This window comes from Rhinolophus hipposideros, assembly GCF_964194185.1.
Source record: "Rhinolophus hipposideros genome assembly, chromosome: 6".
NCBI lineage: Eukaryota > Metazoa > Chordata > Mammalia > Chiroptera > Rhinolophidae > Rhinolophus > Rhinolophus hipposideros.
The window spans coordinates 30,705,502-30,730,603 of record NC_138052.1 but is presented as its reverse complement, the minus strand read 5'-3'; the positions used below and the strand labels follow the sequence as shown (position 1 = coordinate 30,730,603).

At 37.1% G+C, this 25,102-nt stretch overlaps 1 long non-coding RNA gene across 1 annotated transcript in view; it reads right to left on the bottom strand.

The window, feature by feature from the left end:
* Positions 1-15,162: 15,162 nt before the first annotated feature.
* The window catches only part of LOC308498906, a 311,736-nt gene continuing 301,796 nt past the window's right edge, over positions 15,163-25,102 (bottom strand). The window contains exons 4-5 of the long non-coding RNA XR_013993533.1: positions 17,976-18,073; positions 15,163-16,841 (exon numbers count right to left, since the gene is read on the bottom strand). This is a non-coding gene — a long non-coding RNA (uncharacterized lncRNA). The remainder of the gene's footprint in view (positions 16,842-17,975; positions 18,074-25,102) is intronic.

Genomic DNA, 25,102 nt, shown 5'->3' with positions numbered 1-25,102 from the left:
TTGAGTGTTTACCCTAAGTTGTAGCTTCTCACTGTTAAGGCAAAATAAAGGAAAAATAGTCCTTGCCTCTTTAAACTATATGACATAGATTATCTTGAGATGGACTCTGCTGAAGACATTCAAATGTCATACATGATACATGGGATATGACCTTGGAGTATAGGTGGTGGGATGGGTCACCAGGGCAGAAGGGAGTATTTTAGTACTGACATTATTTAGAGTTTCTGGAGTATACTAACAAAAAGAAGATTGACTTGTAGTTTAACTTCTTATTGCAATCTTAACTCACAAGGGACCGTTCCCCCGTCCTTGGATAAATGGCCCAAATCCAGGCTAAATACTAATGAATGGGTAAACAAAAATATGAAGACTGCAGTTGTTATTTTATGGCATAATTTTGATATTTTACAAATAAAGGATAGAATGCATTAAAACATAATCAATATTAATAATAAAGTCATATTTTTATTTTATTTTTGTTGTTGTTGTTGCATTCCATGAGGATGTGTCCTGCTCTAACAAACATGATGAGGATAAATGAGTTAAGTCAAAAGCATTATGAATCTTTTCAGAATAATGCCAGAATGGTACATACAAAGAATATTGTATGAATGGCCTCTTTAAACACTTAATCTTTGAGCCGCAGTTTTCTCACCTAAAAGTTGATAGTTATGATTTTTTGACTACTTCACAAAAAGGTTTTGAAATTAAAAAAAAATGTAGCAAGCAAACGCATTTTGAACATTATAAACGTGTGCAACATAAGCCAATATTTTATAAAACTGAACAAAGATATACTAACTCTTTCAAAAGGACATTCATTCATATTAAAATGTTATCAGCACTTTCTGTGAGATGGTTCAATTTTATACTGTTTCCTCAATTCTCACAGTATATCTGTTTCTAAGGCTACTCTATTCTTATTCTAAAACAAAGTAAAACAAATTAACAAAAATCCTCATTGTCTACATATTCTGTTTAGTATCCTATCATTTACTGAACCAAGAAAACAACACAAACAAGAACACTCTCAGTTCCTCTCCATTTTCCGTTTTGTCTTCTAGAGTTCAAGTTGAGTGAGATAGATTCAATCATGATTATTTCTCCAAAATGAGTCATTTCTTTAGAATTTTTATGTGATTAAAAAATTTTTGTCATTTTTATTTAATATTTTTATTTAATATTTTGATCTAGAAAAATGACTTCATTTTCCTTTCAGTATTTTTATTTAATTATTTTTATTTAATTTATTTTTATTTAATATTTTTATTTAATATTTTGATCTAGAAAAATGACTTCATTTTCCTTTCAGTATTTGGATTTTTTGGAGTTTACTCATATGAATATTATTTTCCTGTCAGTCTATCCAAATGAGTATTATTTTTTCTCTATGAACTTTTTTTTTTGATTAGAACATTACATCTAACAGAAAGATTTGGTAAGAAAATTGGTATATGCAGTTTAAATTATATAACCAAAGTAAAAACAGAGAGAAGTAAAATACATCAAAGTTTGTCAGTCTCTAAATTTTAAAGTAGATATGAAGCTGCTACTAAACTATAAAAAGCCATTGTTGATTTTATAGAATATATAATTTGTGGACTCAGTCAACCAGGTATGTGGGAAATTGGGAGCCAGTTCTTTTGAAGGATATAAATAGAAAACATTCTTTCTTTCTTTTTTGCAAACTTTTTTTTTTTTAAGGGATCCTCATATTAATTTCAGGATATCACTGATTCTTGCAGCTAAACAGGAGTGTGTGAGTGTGTGTGTGTGTATGTGTGTGTTTATATTTATATTTGCATAATTCTTCCAAATCTGCTCATTTCAATAGCCAAAACTATCATTTTTGGTTCTAGTATTATTTTTTTTTCCAACCATTTCTCCACCAGTTTTCCTTCTGAAAGTATTTCCTTTCTTATTTTAAACCACCACAACAGATGGATTTTGAGCACATTTCCTGCTTCATTTCTAGAGTAGCTTCTTATTATGAAGCAGAACTGTTCCAATATCTACAGTGTTTGGTAAAGTTTTTGCCCAACACATTTAGGAGAACTGCCTAATACTTTCAGTCATAGGACTCTTTTAGATCTTTATTTAAATTCTTGGTTAACTCATCAAATAGAAGTGTTAACATGGCTGTAGTTTGGTAGAGAAACAAACTCTGGTCAAAATTAATTCTAAGGAGCACTCCCGCTGAAGTAATTTGTATTTGATCCCATACAGAGATTGTTAACATGAGCAGATGTTATAGAAGCATCTGGCATTGCATGTAAAATTCAAGTGATCACTAATAATTATCTAATAAACATCATAAAGAAATGATCACTAATAATTATCTAATAAGTATCATAAAGGAGAAGGAATTTCTTTTTTTTCTTTCAACTTTACCTTTCTGGTTAGAAAGGGACTCAATCAACATTACGCATGTAGTCAATGGGAAAAGATTGGATATGCAGCCAAATCATTGAGACTTGGGTTCTGGCACCCATTCTTTCACTTATATATTCTGGTTTTGGATACGCAATAGCTCTCTAAGCATATGTCCTCATTTGTAAACCAAGAAGGTTCAATTAATCAGGCTTTAAGGTAGCTCAATATTTCCAGTGGAAAAAGAGACAAAATATTAAGGAAGGTATAAAGGCATATCAAAATCTTTCCTCTCATTAGTGTTGAGGAGTGGAAGTACTCTTTCTTTGTTGGCTATGTAAATCAGCAATCTAAAAGGCTTTTGATGACAAAAATGGCAGAAAGCCCCATGTTTGTGACAACAAATATGCCCTTAGAAGAAACATTTGACTTTTCCAGTTAAGAGAAATGAATTAAGTTGAAAAGGAATATGCTAAACAAGAATTTTGAGTACTAAGCATGGGCACAAATTCAAAATATTTAAGAATTGGAGAGTAAGTCCTTTTCTTTGAAATGTTTTCTAGAAGCATTTATATTTTAAACACAATATTGTGCAATACTGAACAATATTTAAATTTAACTTATAAGGAGTTTAACTTTTATAAAAGAACTTGTTTCATTCCTCCCTTTCACAAGCAAAGTGCCACCTATACTTATTATCACCATTTCGTTACCTCCTACATCTTATCCCCCTGCCACTGGATTTTTGCTACCACTGCTTCACTGAGACTGCAACTGCCAAAGTCAACAGTGACCGATTTGTTTTCACAAGCAATGGACTGTCTCAGTCACTCACACTTCCCTGCCTCACTGAATGCTCTATCCTTGAAACGCTCCCATCTCTAAGCACTCATGGTCCATCTTGTTCACCTCTTTAGATTTTTCTTCCACTTTTCTGATCCATCTTTTCCAGCTTCTTTTTTTCTTAAGATTAAAAATAAAGTTTATTAATCAGTACAGTGCATGTCACAGGGGAGGAACCAAAAACAAAAGTAACTCAAAATAACATATCAGAATTCCAGCTTCTATAGCATCTCAACAAAGGACAACTAAGTTGTAGAGAAATGACAAGACAAAGGAAAGCAGCTTTAGACATCCAGGGTCAGCAAATGGTGTGAAGCTAAATTTGTGGGAGGAAACTAACAAAATAAGGTTTGTTTGCAGATTTCCCTAGTGCCATCTCTGGGCTCATAAGAGTGTCTTCTTTCTTCCAGGTACAGGAAGTGTACCTTTCACATGGAAGTTGTATCTCCATATAGTAACAATCGATCACTACAGAGGTTTGGTTTGGCTTTCTGGTCTAGAACCCTTCTTCTGTTCATTCCTTAAAAGTCTGTTCACAATTGCCTTTCTCTCTTATCACACACTGTCTTGATATCCTCATCTATTATCAAGGCTATGTGTTGATGATTCCCAATTCTACAGCTTTTCACAGATTTGCCTCCTAAATTTGAGATCCTTATATCCAACAGTCCTCTGGATATTTCCACTTGGATTTCTGGCCAACACCTGAATTACAACATACCACGGTCTGAGTCATCTTCCAGGAACTCAGATTTGATTCTTAGGTTTCATACCCACCACAACTCTTATTCGCCAAAGGAATGGATAAATCTAGATATTTACTATATATTCTTAAAAATCATTTACTCCTTTTTGTCATCATGGCCATCATTGCCTCCATCATCTCTCACTTGGATTGATATAATTGTTTCCTAACTAATTGACCTACCACGGATCTGTTTTCTCTACTCCATTCATTATGAAATTTTAAAAATACAAACAAAATAATATTATTGTCTTTCTTGAACTCGCCAGTGCCTTCTCATTGAGCTTAGAATAATGTCTAAATTCACTACCAAGTTCACTGCAAGAATAAGTCCTGCAGGATCTTCTTTGGCCGCTGCCTGCCTTTCCAGCCATATCTCTCATCACTTTCCCCTTCCCTGCCTTTGTTCTTACTACACTGAATGTCTTTCATTTCCTGGGACACGACTGCTCCCTTGAGGCTCAGTACCTTTAATAGAATGGTTTCTCTCCTAGCACTCCCGTGGTATTCCCCAGCCTCTCGAGTTTGCCTAAGTCTTACAGACTCTTCATGTCTCAAATCAGCAGCACTTCCTTGGTGAAGCCTTCCCCGAGCCCCCACCTGCCAAGTCTGAGTAAGACCTCCCACTAGGTATTTTGCACAGACCTTTATATGCTCCCTGTAAGAGTTCTTCTTGTACTTTCCTTTTCTCTCAATGGTGCACAATTACCATGAGGACAGGGACAGTGTAGACCTCATTCACCCTCATATTTCACACACAGAATGATGCCTGACATATGGAGGGTGTTCAGTAACTACTGAAGTTTTGTTTTCATCTCATATCATTTGTTTCACTTTTTTTATGTGTCTCATCTCAAATAAACTGTGCTTTTGCATAAAGCATGATGGATGCTACACTGATCACCAGGGGTCATTGACCTCAGATTATAAGATCAGTTTGTTGGAGTCACGAAAACCATCCTTTGAGGGCTGGAACATACAGACATAGACATAACTATTAATAGACGGGCCATACGGCCTGGGCAAGGCCTACATTGAGGTCATATACAACATAGCAAAAAGATTTTATATAATGACGTTGATGATGGGGATGACAGTGATGGCCACAGCAAAACAAATGTCATCATAGCACCAAACCCCAGACACAAGTTGTTATCTTAAACCTGGTAATCGGCAACACTCAGAATATATGATTTTTGAATGTAGTATTTATAACAAGAGACTCATTATTCAAATCAAATCAAATATTGAGAGGCGTTTTTAAACTCAAGTTTGTGGATTCCTTTAAGCACATTCAACCCCTGATTTCCTTGTCTGCTGCTTGTCTCAGTGACCAACAGCTAGAAAAAAGCAGGAGAAATGAAAGGAAATGAAATTCATACCTTCTAATCTTGCTTCAAGCAAATTTACTATTTTAAAAATTATCAAGTTGGGGGTGGGCAAGGATAACATAACTGATAAATGAGTTTGGGAGACTCTGTGGAATTCAGTGATGCTTTTCTTACCCCCCATAAGCATGACTAATCGTAATTAAATTATAGGTTACATTTGCCTTTATGCAGAGGCAGCCCTGACTCACAAACCAAATATACACACATCATTGGAGGGTTTTGCTTATGAAATCCACTGTCCTCTCTGAGAAATAAAATATAAGTGATTGCTATCTGTCACAGTCTTTTTCACACTGGAGATTCATAAACATCTTACAGCATGTTTTCACCAAGAATTATGCGATTATGAACACCAATGCAGCTTTGTTCCTTTCTTATCCTAACACATCTCCATGAAGAGTTCTAAGCATCTTTATCCTATTTCAAAAGACCCCTGATTACATTTGTAATTGAGTCAAAATACAAGATTCAAAATTGATTTATTAGAGGTAGCATTAAATAATACAATTTAATTATCTTCCACTATACAACTACCATCATCTAACTTTAATTCATTATGATAACCAAAAAAAAAAACAAACAAAAAAAAACAAACAAACAAAAAAAAATTCACCCTAATATGTGTTCTGGTTAGAAAAGTCATCTTTTATACTCCAAATGTTGGACCATGTCTTTGTACTTTTATGTTAGAATGTTTATTCTTGTACTCTCAGACATATTAAGATGCCAAGAAGATTCCAGAAAATTGATAGTTTGAAGCAATAGTTTAATTCTAATGTGACATTTAAATATTCATCTTCTTATCTATTTTTAGCCATTCATCTTATTGATTAGTACATTTCACACTATTTAAATATTTATTTTAAAAATGTTCCTTGCAACGGGGTATGGTGTGTGCTTCCCCGACATGAGCTAGGTAGCTTGGAGACAGTTAGGAGGAAGACTTCCTGTGGAACTTTGGTACTTCTGGTATTTGATCCATGTGAATATTATCTACATAAAATAAATTCTAAGTGTTGTTTTTTTTTAATGCAACACAAACATTTTCTTTGATACAAATTACACATGTGTTTTGACAGCTCAGAACCACTTTCTGAGTGTAAGAGGTCATAATCGGTCAAAAGTTCTTAAGAATTCAGATCTAATTCCCCTTTTACAGGCCCATAAATAAAGACCATAGAAGTAGTTTGTGTGGCATCAAAAGAAAAAAATGTTTGCTTCAGATTATACTTTGTACTTTGATTGGGAGGTGAAAATTAGTCTGTGACCTTGAACCCAGGATCTCAGGAAGTTGTGGGGCTCACGGTGCATAATCCTTGAGAGACAGATAAAAGGATTTCAGTGCTCTGCCAGGACAACATTCCAGAGAGTTTTCAGTGTGCTCCTTAGCCTTCTCCCCACGTGGTCAGTTTATCACTCCAGGGCCTGGAAGCCATAAAGAATAGTAACATATACAGGAAATGGTTGTAAAGAGATAAGAGAAAGTGGCTTAACCAAAGAACCTGGAAGGTCCTTGTTAATTATTATCATTCAGGGAAGGAAAAATAAAAGGGAAATGAAAACTGGCTTTTATAAAAGAGACACTTACCAAATGCTAACTGAAAATTCAAGTGTGTTGTTAGTGAACACTAGCAGAGAGGATGTTTGTGAACTCCTGAACCCTCATTTAGGTAATTATCACATACAAGTTCGTACAGGGAGTATACCGGGGCGGCCAGAAAAATGTATACATGTGGACACTTTGGTCAACTTTGCTCAAGCAGTAGTCCGCCGTAATCAGAAGTGTCTGGACGCTGATGGTAACCACTTTGAGCACCTCTTGTATTTGCAGAAGTCAAACATGACTTGTATTCATCTTTTGTCATCGGTATATATTGAGTATTACAATTTTAATACAGTTTTCTTTTCTTAAAATGTGTATACATTTGTTTGGCACCCTCTGTATGTGACCTTTCTATCTGAATTGTAGGCTTTTGGAGAAAAGGTACAATGACTTTTGTTTGAAAGGAAAGGGGTTACAAGCACGTACTTGAGGTCAAATCCTGGCTCTATCACTTACTAGGCACATGACCTTGGGCACCGTAGGTAGCAGAGGTTCAGCTTCCTCTTCTGTAAAGTGGGACTATAATAGTATGTACCCGAAGAGTAGTTTTAAGGATTAAATGATTTAATGTTTGCAAAGCTCTAAGACTGGCACATAGTGTTATATCAATGCTTCTTAAATAAAAATACATGTGAGTAAAACAGTAGAAGTTTGCTTAGGTAAACTCAACTAAATCAATGTCTATCGCCTCTAAAACATTCACTGAAGCCTTAAAACTCTGAATATTCATGGTTACCAGCCAGTCTCTTGTCGATCCCCTGCTGCCACCAGTGGAATTGTTTGCTTATTAAACTTGGTTGCGCTTATTCCCAGATCTATTTATTCCCAGATCTATCTATAATTTTTGTTTTTTAATTATGCAATTGAATCTTATGACTAAGCCTATTAAATAGGCATTCAATGGAGAATTGTATGTGAGAACTAGATTGAAGGCTTTGAAGAAACTTGATAAAGAGAGGTTGTTTTAAAAAATACTCTTGGCTTCAGTGTTTATGAAGCAACTGAACAGACTGAGGGGGGGAAATCATAGAAATCTGGAATGATTTTGTGCTGAAAACTGTTTTCAAAAGTCTTTAAGTTCTGGATCAACTTAATAGAAACTGAAACTGGAAATTGTAGAAAAGGCTTTGTGGGTGTGGTTTGTGCAAGAAAGACAACATAGAATTCCAAGGGAATGATCTATATGCAACAGCAAAGCTTGGCTTTACAGTGAAAGTTTGGTCAATTTATGTGGATTTATATGTTTTAAGCTAAGAGAAAACATCTTTAATTATTATGCATCTTTTTTGATGGTTTTATGAACAAGTAACATTTTCAATGTCAGGTAAAAGGATTTCTACCACAATTGGAACTATTGGGTTTTAGAGTACTTGGCCTGGTTTGAATCCAGGCTTGGCCACTTATTAGCTATGTGATCGTGGGAAAATAATTTGCTTAACTTCTCTAGAAGTCAGTTTCCCCAACATTGAGGTTTTCTGGAGGATTCAGTGCAACACTGCATGGAAAGAAAGTACTCAGCACTGTGCACAACACATGGTGAACACTGAACACCATTATTATTATGCTTTCTTGCATTCTATTCACCACCTAACTTAGTGTCTTACACATAGCTGTTATGGAATAAATGCTTATTATTATTTTTAAGGTAATGATGATTAAATCATTCAAGAAATAATTACCAGGCCTACTATTTGTCAAACACTATAAACGATGATGCTTAGAACATAGAAATAAAGTAAGATATAGTTCTCTGTCATGTTTGAGAAGCTTTTTCATTAGCCAGAAGTTAGACTAGGCATCACAATGAACCTCACCATTATCGATCTTGTCTTGTAGCCAAATACTAAATGGAAAAAAAAAAAAATGATATTGATGATGATGGGTAAGGATCTAGCTATTACTGTTTTGGGAAATAGTCATTTATCCTTTCATTCAATAAACACTTATTTATCAAGATATCTTCTAGAGAAGGAAATAGGATCATGGGTGATAAAAACACATAAAGTAAATAACTATATAGAAATGAAATCCATGATAGGGGAGCACAGAGAAGGGAGAGAAATGACAGCAACTTTATGTAAAGATGCATTATATTTCTAAATGCTTCTACCACACTTTACCCATACATAAATCTAAAGAGCCTGTTCATAAAATCAGACATGATGTTCATAAAATCAGATGTCAAGTAGGATAGATAAGCTTTTACAAGTTGATGAAAGTATGTGTTGGGGGTATAAGCATGGATTTCCAGTAAAACCGAGATTGGAATCCTGACTCTGCCACTTACTAGCTGTTTGACACTGAGAAACTTACTAAATCTATTTAAGCCTTAATTTTCTTGTCTATAAAAATAGAGTTAAGCCCAACTATTGTGAAAATTCAATGAGAAAACATGCCTAAGCTGTCTAGCGCTGTGCCTGACAGTACTACTTCAGAAGGCAGCTGTTAGGACATGTAGGAATCAGCATTTTCCTCAGGCTGCCTGGCGGAGTGCCAAAATGTGTCCCCCAGACCATAGGCAGGGCCAACGCTTCTTGGAAACCCTTGATAGACACTTAGGGAGTTTGTAGCTTGGCTCAGTCCTATGTGCCTATGTTGATCCACGGAGCCAACCTCCTAGAAGGCAGCTGTTCTTTTATCTGTTCCACTTTTTAGTCAAAGCTTATCTGTACCTTGTGTAGCTGAAGAAGTTAAATTCACTCAAAGACATCAGCCCTGTATTTCCAAAGAAGGTCTGATGTTTTTGTTTGTTTCTTTGTTCAGTTTGTTCTATTTGGGGGATCCAATAGGACAAAACATGCACACGTCCAATAGGACAAAACATGCATAATTTTACAGAGATCTTTTCATGACATACCCAGCTCCTCTGAGCACCTCCTAAATAATTATCCACAATATTTGATGACTATTAGTTTTTGAGCTTAAATTCTTTCTCTGTGGCTTAGTAATATGTTCCAACTCTCGATACCTTGTTCTATCAACAGAGATGTCCAATAAATATTTGTGGATTGATTTATTGTGCCACGTGAGTGAACTCCAAGGCCTCATTCAGTGTCCTTATGCACAGCTGTGTAAATTCTGTTGCCTGAAACTGAAGCTTGCCGCATTCCATGAGTGATAAGGAATGAGTTAGCCAAGTACTTCTTCTCTAACGTGTCTTCCATCAAAGAGCCTTAACATCTTGCTGACATAAAAGCAGCTTCAGGAGAATAAGAACACTATGACAAAAAAACACAAAACCACTTACATAAAGGGTTTAATAAAAAAAGAAATAGGAAAAGGACAAAAATGCATGTGTCTATTAATAACGTGAAGAGAAAGAGAGAACATCACTTTCAAATTGCAAATGAGAATTAAACACGATTTCATACATTCTTAGGGTTTCTCTTTCACCAGTGTAAAATTCCATATCAACATGTTAGGAGGCTGATACACTTTAATTAGATCCCTAGATATGCTCCTGAGTTTAACAAGCAACCTTATACCTTCAGACAGACACTCTGGGAGCAGGAGGAATTGTTCTGCTGCAGCTAGCGTATAACTTTAACTACCTTTGCTCCCAGCCATCGCAACAGTCATAACTGGAGGAAAAGGAAAATTGCATCTCATCATATTAATATCTGTTCACACTTGCTCCAAAATATAATTTTGGTAAAATTAGCTTGCATGTTAGGATTCTTAGAAATTCAGTTGTTTTTCATCTCTGACTTGGCAATGAATAGCTAGCTACAAAAATTGATTGATTGACTTTCCCCCACCCCCTCCCATCCTAAGCACTTTCCAATTTAAGTCAAAACTCATTCCTTGCACTTATGTGTGACAGAAAGAAGCAGAAATGGCATTATATATGGTTTCTTGCTTGAGCCCAAATAGGCAAGATGAAGTGACAGAAGGAACACATCTAAACTTATTGTGAGGCTTGCTAAAATGCTATTTCCTGCAGAGGTTTTTGCATGGGGCTTCCCAAAGGGCTCTTATCCTCTCTGTCCAGTTTTCTAGCATTTCCACTGCTCCCATCAATTAATGCCAGGCCAAATCCTTCAAACTGCTTTGTCTCTTACCTATAAGGAATAATTGACTTGCAAAGGAAAGAAAAAAGGGACAAGATGGAAAAGAAAGAACTATGCCCTGTAGCTTCCAAATGCCATATTTTCACAGAAGTTGTCCAGAGATAAGAAAAGGTCCTGTTAACATCAATGAAGAGAGAAAGCCCCCTTCTTTGTGATTGTCAAAGACCTTTGGCCTTGCTTTGTGGAAATCACACCCTGGATAATTTTGCATGGCTCAGAATGTGACAGGGAGGAGGAATACACCTTTAAGTTTAGAAAATACTCCTCTCCCTACCCTCCCCCCCACCAGCTCAAGTCAGCACAAAGGAAAAAGTTGACTTCTGGACTTTAATCCACATTATGGGCTTCTGTTTCCCCCCATCTTACAGGCACTTAATTTACAATGAACTCGACTCCCATGACCTTTAGGGAAGTACAGAGGGTTGTTTTCTGTGGGTTTTTCCCCCCAGTGCATCCATTTCCATCTCCCCGTCCTGCCGTCCATATGGAAAGCAGATCTGAGAACCAGGCATTTCATCTGAGTAATTCAAAGACTTGAGTGGAAAAATATTTCAGCTCTAATACACAGGTTTAAAGATCTGCATGTTTCTTCTGTTGATGGGACTGAAGAAAATAAGCACTCAGCTGAAATGGAGAAGAGTATTCCTTCAAACATACACACGCACGCAAGCACACACACAAATGGTACAGAGCCCCTTCCTGATCCAGTGCTCTTCTGTCCCTCTGAACTTCCAACTTTCTTACATGCTCTCCTTCCTAACTGGGCATTACTTTTACAGACTCTTATTTGAGTTTGCTTTATGCTCTAGGCTTTCTCACACCATCTAGCTGACAGCTTCTAAGAGCTGTAGCTAAAGAGGCTATTGTCATGAGATTAAAGGAGAAATATGCTAAGACGTGCATGTGTATTAGATGGAAATTCCCATGCATGCCTTTATTACTCTGAGGATAATTAATTAATTGTTTGGGGGTAATTTAAGCAACAGAAAAATGAAAGTTCTGATTTCAGTTGTATCGTCTATTATACCCTTAAATATCCTCACATACATCACAACATGTCTTAATTCTGGGTTAGGAAATTGTTTGCCATCCTCACAGCTTCTATTTCTCATACAAAGGATGTTAAGACATATTATTTACTACCTTAAATCTTCATAAATTAAATATGTATTTTCACTTGGGCAACCTGGGAAGGTCAGGAATGTGAATGATTTTTGGACCGTATCCAGCAATCACTCTGCACTTGACATTCCTCCACACACAGTTCCTACAACTCTTCATCTCATGTTTCAAAGAGTTTTCCTCCAGCCAAACAAGAACTTTAGAAACACTAACACTAAATAAGGCACTAATTTTGAAAAACAGCTTTAAGATGCAGCACTTCTACTAGTAGTTGGGTGAAACTGAATTACTACCAAACCTTGCTGGGCCTCCGTTGTTGTATCTGCAAATAGAAAGTGTTGTAAAATGTGATTTTTCAGGAACTGTCCAGCTCTACCATTTTGCTTGTCATATGCCATCTCTCAGGTATTTCAGCTATTTACGGCTGTCTGTGCCCACTATTTTTTGCAAGAATTTTATACTTCTCAAAGAATACATTTTACACAGGTCTAACTAAACATAACTGGGAGAGTTCTGTGAAACATGGCTATTAACCAAGCACACTATGTTTTCAAAAACGAGTTTTGCCTAACAAACTAAGATTTCCATTAAGTAAACAACAACAACAACAAACTATTAAGCTCCCCATCAAAATCCCAATGGCATTTTTTAAAGAAATAGAACAAAAATCATCAGATTTGTATGGAACCACAAAAGACCCCAAATAGCCAAAGCAATCCTAAGAAAAAAAAACAACACTGGCGGTATCACACTCCCTGACTTTAGCTTGTAGTACAGGGCAACAATAATCAAAACAGCATAGTGTTGGCAGAAAAACAGACACACAGACCAATGGAATAAAACTGAGGACCCAGAAATAAACCCACATAAATATGGACAGATAATTTTTGACAAAGAAGCCAAAAACATACAATGGAGGAAAGACAGCCTCTTCAATGAATGGTGCTAGGAGAATTGAATAGCCACGTGCAAAAGAATGAAACTTAGACTGCTTATATCTGTCATTGTGTACCAAAATTAACTCAAAATTGATCAAAGACCTAAACATAAGACCTGAAACAATAAACTGCATAGAAGAAAACATAGGTACTAAACTTATGGACCTTGGGTTCAAAGAGCATTTTATGAATTTGATTCCAAAGGCGAGGGAAGTAAAAGCTAAAATAAATGAATGGGACTATATCGAATTAAAAAGCTTCTGCACAGCAAAAGAAAACATCGACAAAATAAAGAGGCAACCAGTTGAATGGGAGAAGGCTTTTGCAAACAACGCCTCTGATAAGGGGCTAGTATCCAAAATATATAAGGAACTCATACAATTCAACAAGAATAACAAAAAACAATCTAATAAAAAAATGGGCAGAGGACCTGAAGAGACATTTCTCCAAAGAGCACAGACAGATGGACAATAGACACATGAAAAAATGCTCAACATCACTAATCATCAGAGAAATGCAAATAAAAACCACAATGAGATATCACCTCACCCCAGGCAGAATGACTATCATCAACAAGACAAATAGTAACAAGTGTTGGAGAGGCTGTGGAGCAAAAGGAACCCTCATACACTGTTGGTGGGAATGCAGACTGGTGCAGCCGCTATGAAAGGCAGTGTAGAGGTTCCTCAACACTGTAATTACTGTATGACCCAAAAATCCCTCCCTGGCTCACTGGTTACAGGTGACAGCCAATTAGCCACAGCTGATGGCCATCCAATCACAGTTGATGGCCATTTACTACCTGAGCCAGCACCTTTCCATGTGAGGCCAAGCCTGGAAACTGCACTCCTGGCTCTGTCCCCATGTTAGTGTCTCAATACCATGTTTTTGGTTTGTTTTTTAACAAGAAACTGTTCAGATGAATACTTTAAATAAGCATTGGTAGGGCATACTGTAGGGTGACTCACTCAACGCCCATTCTTATTCATCTGCCTCCTTGTCTGCCTTCTTTATAGAGGCAGGGAAGCCAACATCCAATTTTCACATCTAGGTTTGAGCTGGCAGCAGCCATTTAAGACAATTGTGTCCAACTGGCTATAAGTGAGTATCTGCTGGGAAAGTCTCCCCTCCCTAAAAAACCACAACCACCACAAAAAACAATGCAAAGTCTTACATGAAAAAGATTTTTGAAAAATTCCTTTTCTGCCTTTTGATGCTGGAGACACAGCCACTATCTTGTGACCACGAGGCCAAAAGGCACATGGTAATGACAGCAGAGAACAGGAGCCTGTGGTTGGTTGTTTCATTGTTTATCATGAATCTCATTGGGGCATCTTTGATATCACGGTATCTACTCCCAAAATCTGAAAACATTTATTCATAAAGACACGTGTGCTCCAATGTTCATTGCAGCTTTGTTTACGGTGGCCAAGACATGGAAACAACCAAAATGTCCTTCGATAGATGAACGCATAAAGAAGTTGTGGTATATATACACAATGGAATAGTATTCAGCTATAAGAAGAAATAAAATAGTACCATTTGCAACAACATGGATGAATCTTGAGATAATTATGCTAAGCTAAATAAGTCAGACAGAAAAAGTCCATATTATTTCACTGATATGTGGTATATAAAACTGAAAACAACAAAAGAAACAAATGAAGAAACAAAAACTCATAGACACAGACCATAGTTTAGTGGTTACCAGAGGGTAAGCAGGGAGCGGGGTGGTAGATAAGGGGAAAGGGGATTCAATATAAGGTGATAGAAAGAGAACTGACTCTGGATAGTGAACACAACATATAGATGATGTAATACAGAATTGTACACCTGAAATCTATGTAACTTTTCTAACAATTGTCACCCCAATAAACTTTAATTAAAAACAAACAAAAAAAAACAAACAGTTACTCTGATCTTAGAGAAAATGCAACAAGGACCAGGTAAGTGCATTGATCCAGGCTTATCAAACTGCAGTGTCCCTGATTCAATTTAAAAGGATAGAGAAACACACCCGGGAAATGCACCATTATTTCACATAGCCCTTCCATTTCCTCCTTTTTTTTCTAATTTTTTTGGTTAATTTTACCAAAGTAACAAAACTTACTTTTAGAAACACTCCCATTTCTGACACTAATACCTCTAGGAATCTGCTAAGGATAATTGAAACCAAAATTAAAGTCACACTGACAATCTCTTGCTATATTATTTTGTCAAGACGAAAACCATCAGGGCATGCAGCGGGACACGCGTGGTGCCTGTGATTATTTGAATGCAGGCTTTTGGCAATAGGAAACAACTCTTAAGTGGTGCATGGCTATTGCTTACACACATATAATCCAAACACATCATCAGCAATTTATTCCTTACCTGAGAAGAATTTTCCTTTTACTTCTAAGTGATACATATGGTGACACATTAAAACTCAAATAGAATGGTAGCTTGTATACACCTAACCTGTGTGTTTGGAAGTGGCAGGTCCTGTTGCTCCACAGTCAGCCCCAAGAGTGACGACTCGAGGACTTAGCGTTCCTCTCAGAACACATCAGTGAGTGTTCACGCACACTTCTAATTACTTACCTTTGGCTCTCGAAGTCCTGTGAGGGGAAGATTGCCAATGAGGAGAGAAATGGCAAAGGTAAGCAGGCAGTGCCTAAGAAAACCATTCTTTCCTTGAGCTGAGCTCAGTGTGTCTTAGATCTGGGTTATGTGGCTTTGTACAGAAGGAATCAATGCACAGATATGAATGCAAATGTCTAAAATGTGTTATTCTTTTGCACATTTGTAAGAGCATTGTAAGAACAACTTTGCTGGAACATGACAGTCCAAAGGGAATGTGGCAGTCTATAAATCACATGTTAAATGCTGGAACTGGGTGATATGCTGAGTAATTTTCTGGGAAGACTTTTCCAAAAAATCTTTCCAAGGGATAAACCTTTCCTAAGCTGATCCTCTTCCTCCCTTGTTGGTGAGAGGATATTTAGTTAGGACATGTTATCTTATCTGAACATGAGAATGGTGTCAGGCCCATCTTTATTATCTGAAACCTACAAGCAGGTGAAACCTTGATCGCTAATTTAGTTGCGTATAATGGAACTATTGTATGATAATGTGACAGAGGGTCTCCCTTCTCCTTTTCCTTAATACCTTCCTTTAATGGAAAGAGAAAAATCCTCTGAGAAGGCGTTTTCTTTTTTTCCGTCCAGTGTTTTGACCATCCAAATAGAAATCATGCTATAAACATATATTAATGTCTAAAAACTATTAGAATAACCAGCATATGTATCACCTGAATTGTCTGCATTGGAGATCTCTGCTGAATTCTGTACTCTTCTGGATTATTTCAATCAAAGCTCAACAATCTTTTCAGTCTAAGAATATAAAGTGATTATACTGCCTCTCATTTGATAAAGGAAGTTTAAGTATGAAGGGAACTTCCAGCTACTCATACGCCATTAGGATTTGTATCAATTAGGATCAATTAGAAACTCATTAGGATTTGTATCAAACATCCATATGATTCTCTCAGATGAAAAGAGTGGAATCTGATTTAGAGTCAGTGTGCACTGTGCATTTTTTGTCAAATAAATACACCCAAACCTGTATTATCATCTAAAACACAACAGGTATAATAGTATTTACCTCAGAGTTAATGCGAGTAGAAAACAGTAAATATGAAATAAAAATCAGTGGCCATCTCTTACCTTTAATTTTTCCTTTGAGCTGATGCTGCAGTTCAAAGGTATATCACATCCTCTAGAAAAATAAAAAAGAAATATAATGTTAGTGAGTATGTCAGTCACAGTCCAATCAGCAAAACAGAAATACTCTGAAATTTTCAAACAGAAGTGAATCTAGTCCAAGATACTGATTATAAAAATTTGAGTTGGGTAGAGGAGTAAAGGGGGTGGGGAAGGAGCACGATACAGAGATATGGATTTGCTGTGAAGGTCGCTACCAATGCTGCTGGAGGGCATAGTTATCTGTCATTCTCACCACTGCCTCCCACTATTCTGTGACCCATGGACACAGCTGGAGGTCACAGTCACTCAGCCACCTTCACCTTTTGGCTACCATTCTGTCTGGAACCAGAAGCAGAAAGATTTCCCCCTCATTGTCCTTGCAATCCCACTGAAATGGTTCCTACCAGCAGAGCTTAATAGGAACCAGTCAGCAAGACAGCTTGGGGAATGCAATTTCTAGAAACTTCCTTCAATACAGAGGAGAAAGTGGGATGAGCACCAGCCGACATTACCTAGAAGAATAAATAATCTTGGTAGTTACCATCCCAGCCCCAGGAAGCCAGCAATAATTCTGGCTCAAAACAATGATCTGTGTTTATCTCTCCTCCAAAATCCCATGTCAATATATATATATATATGGGACTTGAAAATGAGAAGATCTGTGATAGTTAATTTTATATGTCAACTTAACTGGGACACACGGTGCCCAGATATTTGACTAAATATTATTCTGGGTGTGTCTATGGGTGTGTTTTTGGATGAGATTAACATTCAAATTGTTAGACTGAGTAAAGATTATCCTTCCTAAAGTGGGTGGTCCTCATCCAATGTGCTGAAGGCCTGACTAGAACAGAAGGTTGAGGAAGGGAGAACTCACTCTCTCTGCCTGACTGGCTTCGCGCTGGGATACAGGTCTTCTCTCGCGTTTGGACTCAGAAGGGAACTTACCCCATCTGCTCTCCTGGTTATCAGGCCTTTACCATGGCCATCCTTAGTGCATGTGAGGAATACATGACAAAGACTACGTCATACTTTTCTTAGCACTACCATGAAAAAATCTATTCTTAAGAAGACTTACCCACAATATGTCCATCAAAAGGTATTCACTGAATTTAATGCTTAATTGTATATACTTTCAATTCTTTACCTTACATTTTGCGTTGTCATTATTAGTGATCCTGGGTCTCCAGCTTGCCAACTGGAGGTCTTGGGACTTCTCAGTCTCTGTAATTATATGAGCCAATCCTATAATAAATAAATAAAGATAGATTAAAGTGATGATAGATGATGATAGATAGATAGATAGATAGATAGATAGATAGATAGATAGATAGATAGATGATAGATAGATCCTCTTGGTTTTATTTCTCTGGAAAACCCAAACAAATACAAGATTCATCAATAAATAAAACGTTTTGGTAAGTTCTTAGAAGAAAGAGTGCAGATGGGGTCACGTTGATAAATAAACCCTCAAAGAGAAGACTGTATCCCCCAAATCCACAAGAGTCAGTCACACCAAGAGGGGCAGCTACCAGTCCTGCTTGTGCCTAGCAGATGCAGCTAGGCCAAAGCCAGGAAGCAGAAACAGGCTATAAACAGGACACTTGCCAATGGAGTGGCTATGGAATAGCTAGAGCAAATTGTTCTTTCCCAGCTCCTGTATGAAAAAATAAAAAGAATTGTGCAAGAAAGGTGTGGCCCAAGTATGAAGCAAAATAAAATTTGGCAGGACTTTACACCAGTTATGGAGTATAGAGCAAGAAACTCTGCAATGACTTTGAAACTTGAAATACTGTCAATCAAGTAAGGAGCTTAGTAACACGGGATTATATTTCTTTCTCTAGGAATACAAACTAGAACCACTATTTGGTTCTTGCAATACAAACATATTGTGAATACTGCTTATTGATTTTCAATTAAAGTAGAAAACGTCATTACAGTTACAGAGCAGAATGCATGAAATAAGTTTTGGCAATGGAAAAGCAAAGGTGCAGCCAACCAAGGCTGGGAGGGAGAGGTGGACGAAGAGAAGTAGGAAAAAATGCTCATGCATTTATTTCCTCATCTAAGACAATGTGAAGTCAATGGATTCTGTCTAAAATTGATGAGTCAAGAAACATATTTATGTGTTTCATTTAACAGTTGTAAAGTTAACCCCTAGAAGAATTTAAAAAATTAACAACAGATGAAGAATGAAAGAAGAGATGGAAATAGGGCTAGATTCCTCATTGTTCATATTCAGGAGTAAATCAAGTCTAAAATGTAAAAATTAAGAAATCAAGTTACAAATACATAATTCAGTATTGTGAATATGTAAAACCGACAAGATCAAAAAGAGTAAAATTTATTCCCTCTTGTGAGTAAGGCTATGGTTGACGGAAGGAGGGTATTTTAATGCTTCTTTTCTTTTGTATTTTTTAATGCATTTAAATGTTTAATTCTGGGCATGTATTATAATTTTATAATCAAAACAAATAAATACAGAAAAAATTTCCCTGTCAGTGGAGAGGGTAAAGGGAAGGAAGTAATAGAAGCTTCCCTCTTTGGCCTTAGCTCAGTGCTTAATTACAATGATGTCATGAACATAAAGCAGCTACAAATGTAAACTGAAGAAATAGCTAAATGCTACTGTCTGATAAAGTGAAACCAACAGCATGTATTGCCAGACGAACCAGATCTAAGTTATCTTTCCTAGAGTCAGCTGTCAAACAGCAAGAAGTTTTCAGGCTGGTTTAAACCCCTTTCTTTCTCTTTCCAATATTTAATTATAGAATTTAACTCAAAAATAATCATTGGAAAGACAAACTTTCCCAAGCGATTGCAATGGGAAATGCTCCTCAGTTTCTTATAGAAAAAAAATCAGGGTTATAAAAAAAAGTAAATACATAAAACTCACTATGCCTAACAAGATTATATGGTCAAGACGTCACTTTGGTTTTACATTAAGGAATAATTCAAGTGGGCTGCACTTCTCTCATTTCTGGCTGAGAAATGCACAAACTGGGAAAAAGTCCCCTTGTATTTTATATTCTCTATAAAAAAAAAGCTTTTTGAAATGAAGTCCCAGCTTAGCCTGCACTCTGACATCAGTCCTCAGTGCACACTGAAGCTTCTGGCATTTGGACCACGCCTCTGTCACTACCTAGAACCTTACAATAGCTCACCTGCTTGATGCAAAATGGTGACAGTTAATAGTCACTCCATAACTAATCCATAAGAAAAGTGTGAGCAATCTTTTTTGATTCAGAATTGCCATGACGCCCAGACATCAGGGTCAAAATATTTGGGCTAAAATAACAAGTCAATACATGTTTTGTTGCTCATCATCCTAGTCCCGTTGCCTGTTGCCTTCACTTCCTTTAGTTAAAACTTAGCTTTGCAAGTTCTTGGATAGTTTATAGTGTATCTAGTTGTTCATAATCCTCGTTTGCAAAAATATTCCCAGTGTGTTTTTTCCAAATAAAAACCCATTACCTCCAAACAATCTCACCAAGTTACTTTTTTTGGATGCCCAATGACCTAAGGGTTAAGTTTTCCAACTAAGACAGAGGCCGAAACTCCCAATTGGAATGGTCCTAGTTCTCTGCAATTCTCTGACAAGTTTCCAAACCCATCAAAAAAACTAATGTGGTCACAGAACCCTTGAAAGTTCATATATCCTTCTGAAAAATAAAGTCCTTCTATTTAAAAATGAAACAGAGCAAAACACAACCTGTGCTAACCCATCAGCAAAATAAAGTACCGGTGTGTGGAGAATTTCCAACTTCTGAACGACTTGGTTTTCCCACATAGTCAAGATGAATGTGATTGCACTCTGACTGGCTTGTCCTGTCCCCACGGGTGGAAGTGGTCTCAGAAACACGTTGGGTGAAGACATTTCCCAGTGTATCACAGTGACCAAGCCAGCTGTACAAGGTCATTTGTACACAGATACAGAAATATTACAGATTTTCTGACAGGCTTAATTATGGTATCTATTTTGTGAGCTCTTGGATCTGGGCCAGATTATGAAAAACATGGGAAGTTTGCTGGAGAGTGGATGCTCCCAGTGCCTCATAAGGAAAATCCTGGCCTGAGACTTCGCAGCTCTCACTCCCCATCGGCATAGACACCGATGTCTATCAGAACATACACAGCAATAAAAATGAACCACAAGGTTCAGAGAATCGGGGGTTCAGGTTTCCATTTACCTTAATTTTCTGGTTGACAAGGGATTAAACAAACAAAAAAACTACTTATTTTATTCAAGCCTTTGGAGAGAAAAAGGAAAGAAACTAATACTTATCGACCATCGCAGCAAATATTATGCTAGATTTTAAGTATGTTATTTATCTCCACTATAAGTCTATGAAGTGTGTATTATTTTAAAATATGTTATAGGTGAGAAAACGGACTCAGAAAGGTTACGTAAATTGTTCAAGTCACAAAGCTAGTGTTCAGAAAATGTAAAATTAAAACCTACGTTAGTCTACTTCCAAAAGACCACGTCTGCCTAATATGTTAACAACAAGAAATTCTATTTCCTTATATGTGTAGATTTAAAATAATTAGCATATTTTAATTTTTCTCAAAACAATATTTGTTCAATGCTAATCTCTGAGCTCACTGTTAAAGTTAAAAAAGTAAATTCTGGCAAAAATATAGTTATAATTTATTGTATATACCACCCTTTTACCTTCTTGGTAGCAAAAGCAAAGCATAATAAATCTTTAGAATAAACACTTGGTTCAACAACAACAAAAAAAAGGTAAATTCTATGTAACAATGCCTAAGAAACTTTCAACAGAACAGGCATTATTTAGTAACAAGTATTTCGAATACAATATTTATTTTTGTGAAATAGTCATTGTCATGGCATGATGGGGATGAGCTAGCAGGACCTACTACTAGTAGCTAGAGGTGGGAGGATGGCATCAAAAAGAACTTCAGAGAAAAGACAGTTTCAGGGGAGTTTTTCAGTGAGAAAGATACATACACCGGGTGGGGAACAGTACAGGCAATGGCACAGAGGCATGAAAGTACAGGGCACATTTGAGACTCTACAAGTGGCTCGGCACAGTTAGAACAAAGGGGACAATGTGGGACACTGATGGAAGGGAGCTAGAAAGGTAAAGACAGAGCCATAGCACATACGCTGACTTGCTCTATGTGGGTGACTGAAACTGTGAAAGAAAGTGGAAAGACAGCAGATTTTCATTTGAAACAATCTCTTCAAAACAGAGGGGTTCACTTCAAGTTACTTTGTAGACTCTAAAAACTTGGTGAAGGACTACCAGTTGAAGGGAGAGGGGAGGCTTCCGGTTTAAAAGAAAACTGCACATCTGCAGTCACCCATAGGAGTCTGTTACCTTCGGGAAATCTTACAGGTGTCGAAGGCAGATGATCCTGAGTTGAATCTCACCAGGACCCAGACTTACTTTAAAAATTAAATTTAAAAAATGTGTTATTGATTTACGTACCTGATACTTGCTTTTCTAATAAATGAGGGGAAATAGAAAAAAATATTTGACTGTTTCCATTAATACATGTTTTACTGTACATTTCAAAAGATCAGCTGCTGTTATTTCTCCTGATGCTGTCATTGAAATCCCCCATAACGGTGGATTTTATTCTTTATTTTCAAAGTGTCCCAATGGGAAGAGGGCGAGTGGCTATACCAGAAGTTTCAAAAAGCCTGCCAAAGTTTCAGATTCATTTGAAGTCATTTTTATTTAAGTCATACCAATCATATATTGTGCTCCATAATATACTCATTTTTAAAAACATAAAATACTGTTGTAAATTCCTTCACGTATCCCCCAAATATCCTTGAATACATTTGAAACACCAGGAAAATATACCATGATTATGGTGAATCTTTGTTCTTCTCTGTCATAACCCCACTTTACATGGAGACTCCACTACTACGCTACTTTGTTAGCCAAAGGCAGGCAATCCAGTAATTTAGGAAATTAATAAATAGACCTTAATTTCTTATGTCAATATGTGTAGCTACTTTTTCTTGAACTTTATTCCCAAGAATCACATTACCTGTTAAAAAGGAAAATCAGATACCCAGGATTTATCCAGGAAAACTATTTTAATTTAACGTATCATGCAACTGACATTTTTAAAAAATGCACATACATTCCTAAACATTTGAAACAACACAAAGGGACCCTCAGGTAACAGAGCCAAAATTCGCACATCCTCTGGACTGTGGGTATTAATGCAACTCAGACTAGAACTGTGACAGTGGAATGATAGTATTTTATAAAAGCAAATTATGCTACATAGAAGAATATTTTTAAAGCATATACAATATATTATAAAATAGTGCTAAAGTAAAAAAAGGCAGACAATGAAATAGAGAAAGGAAACCTAAAAATAAATTGTTATGGTGTACCTTCCAAAATCTGTTAAGCTGAGTCTTCCCTGATCATTTCAATCATTGAAACTAATAGTTAACGCACACTATCACATTGAACCAGTAATGAGGCATGAATATCTTCCTATTTTTTTCCAAAGAGAAGACAAAGGCTTATTGGGGTAAGTTAAATGGCAAAGTTAAACAAAAGAATATCAAAACACTTCCAAACTTATAATTACTTTCTCTGGAAGCACTGACACCTGCTTGTAATGGGGAACTTGGCAACCTTTACCTCCTTTGGGGTTGTCCATTCACATCTCTTTGCCACAGCTTGGAATGCTAAACAAAGTCTTCTCATCCACAGAGGTCAAATGTGAGCGGACAGATAACCTGGAGGCAGCCATTCATCACTGGAGATGCAAGTAAGGCCGCAGAAGAGAGGCACACCGTGCTACTCCCCCAGTTTCCTTGCGTGACCTAAGCTAGTATGGGCACCTCACCCTGTACCAGCTTACCTCTAGGCCCACTGTTATCTCTCTGCTCTAAGAGTCACAGGTGAAGTGCATCACTCCAGCCCAGGTGTGCCAAGGAAGTGTCTGCCAGGGAAGTATCTCTGATTCTAGAGGAAGATCAATGACCAGTTATCAGGCCTTCAGCCGGTTTTCAAAATGAAACAAGAACTTCTATGCCAGAGTCTCAGTCCCATTTTAGTATTTGAATGGGCTAAAATGAAACCGGAAGGAAAGACCTAGATATCTTCTCTACAACAACAAACAAACTTGGACATGGAAGGTCTTCAAGAGAGTATTTAGCCCCCTGCTTTCCTGATTTAGTGGGTATTGCAGTAAATCCTGGGGAGAGAAAAGTCCTAAGACCTAGCAGGCAGAGGCTGTATCCTGTGAAGAATTTAGGATTTAAGTGGTTTTATTCTGAGCAAACATCTCAACCCAACCCAAAAGGGCTTGACTAAAATAGCAAATTGGAAAATAGCTAATTGGTCACACGCAAATGTTGTTGCTTCCTGTCTTGGAAGTCAAATCTTGCTGTTACATGATTACGGTAAGAAGCCTTCTTCTTGGCAGGTTTCTTTCTCAGGCCCTCCTGTTGCTTCTAGAGGAATCTTTGATATTAAAGTCACATCCGTTTCTCTTTCCCTAGAGAAGAGATGTGGTGGCTGTTATTTAAGTGGTTGGGATCAGTCCCTGCCTTTGACAGCACCCACTGTTTATCATTGAGGCAGGAAAAATCTTCAGGAAAATGGGGAACTGGCTCTTTCACACTAACATTTGATGGGACTTCGAAGTCAATTACAGATTGAACCCCAAAGTACAGTTTCCTCAGTTTCTTATATGCTTTGCTGCGTTCTGCTGAGCTAAGTGGAAACATTTCAGTCCTGGAATGTCAGAGAAATGAAGAAAAATGAAACCTATCGGTTGCTCACTCCAACATAAGGAGGATCTGTCAGTAACTACCGTGAGGTTTCCTCCAGCTCTAAGCCCAGAGACCTTTGGAGACTCAGTAGCAGTTGGATCCATATAGAGGACAGGAAAGCCGGCTTCCAGTTCCAGGAATGTGACGGTGGACAAGGCTGTGTTCACTCTTATGAAGTAAAGATGAAGAATAAGCCCCCATAAACATATTTTTCTGATAAAGTTTCCAAGATTCTGGCACAGCATTGTATGTTGGAAAGAAAACAGGATGGAGAACAAGGAACAAATACTAATAATACCTTTCATGCAAATACACTGCTGCACTGAATTCTCTCAACGGCTGTCTGAGGCCAGTGTCAATGTCCCCTTTTCACAGGTGAAGAAACAGAGACATGGAGGTGTGCAGACAATACAAAGTCACATTTAATAGGTAGCTGAGCAGAGATTCCAACCCATGTCTGTCTTCTTCTGAAGTCCACTGCACTTTATGTCCTC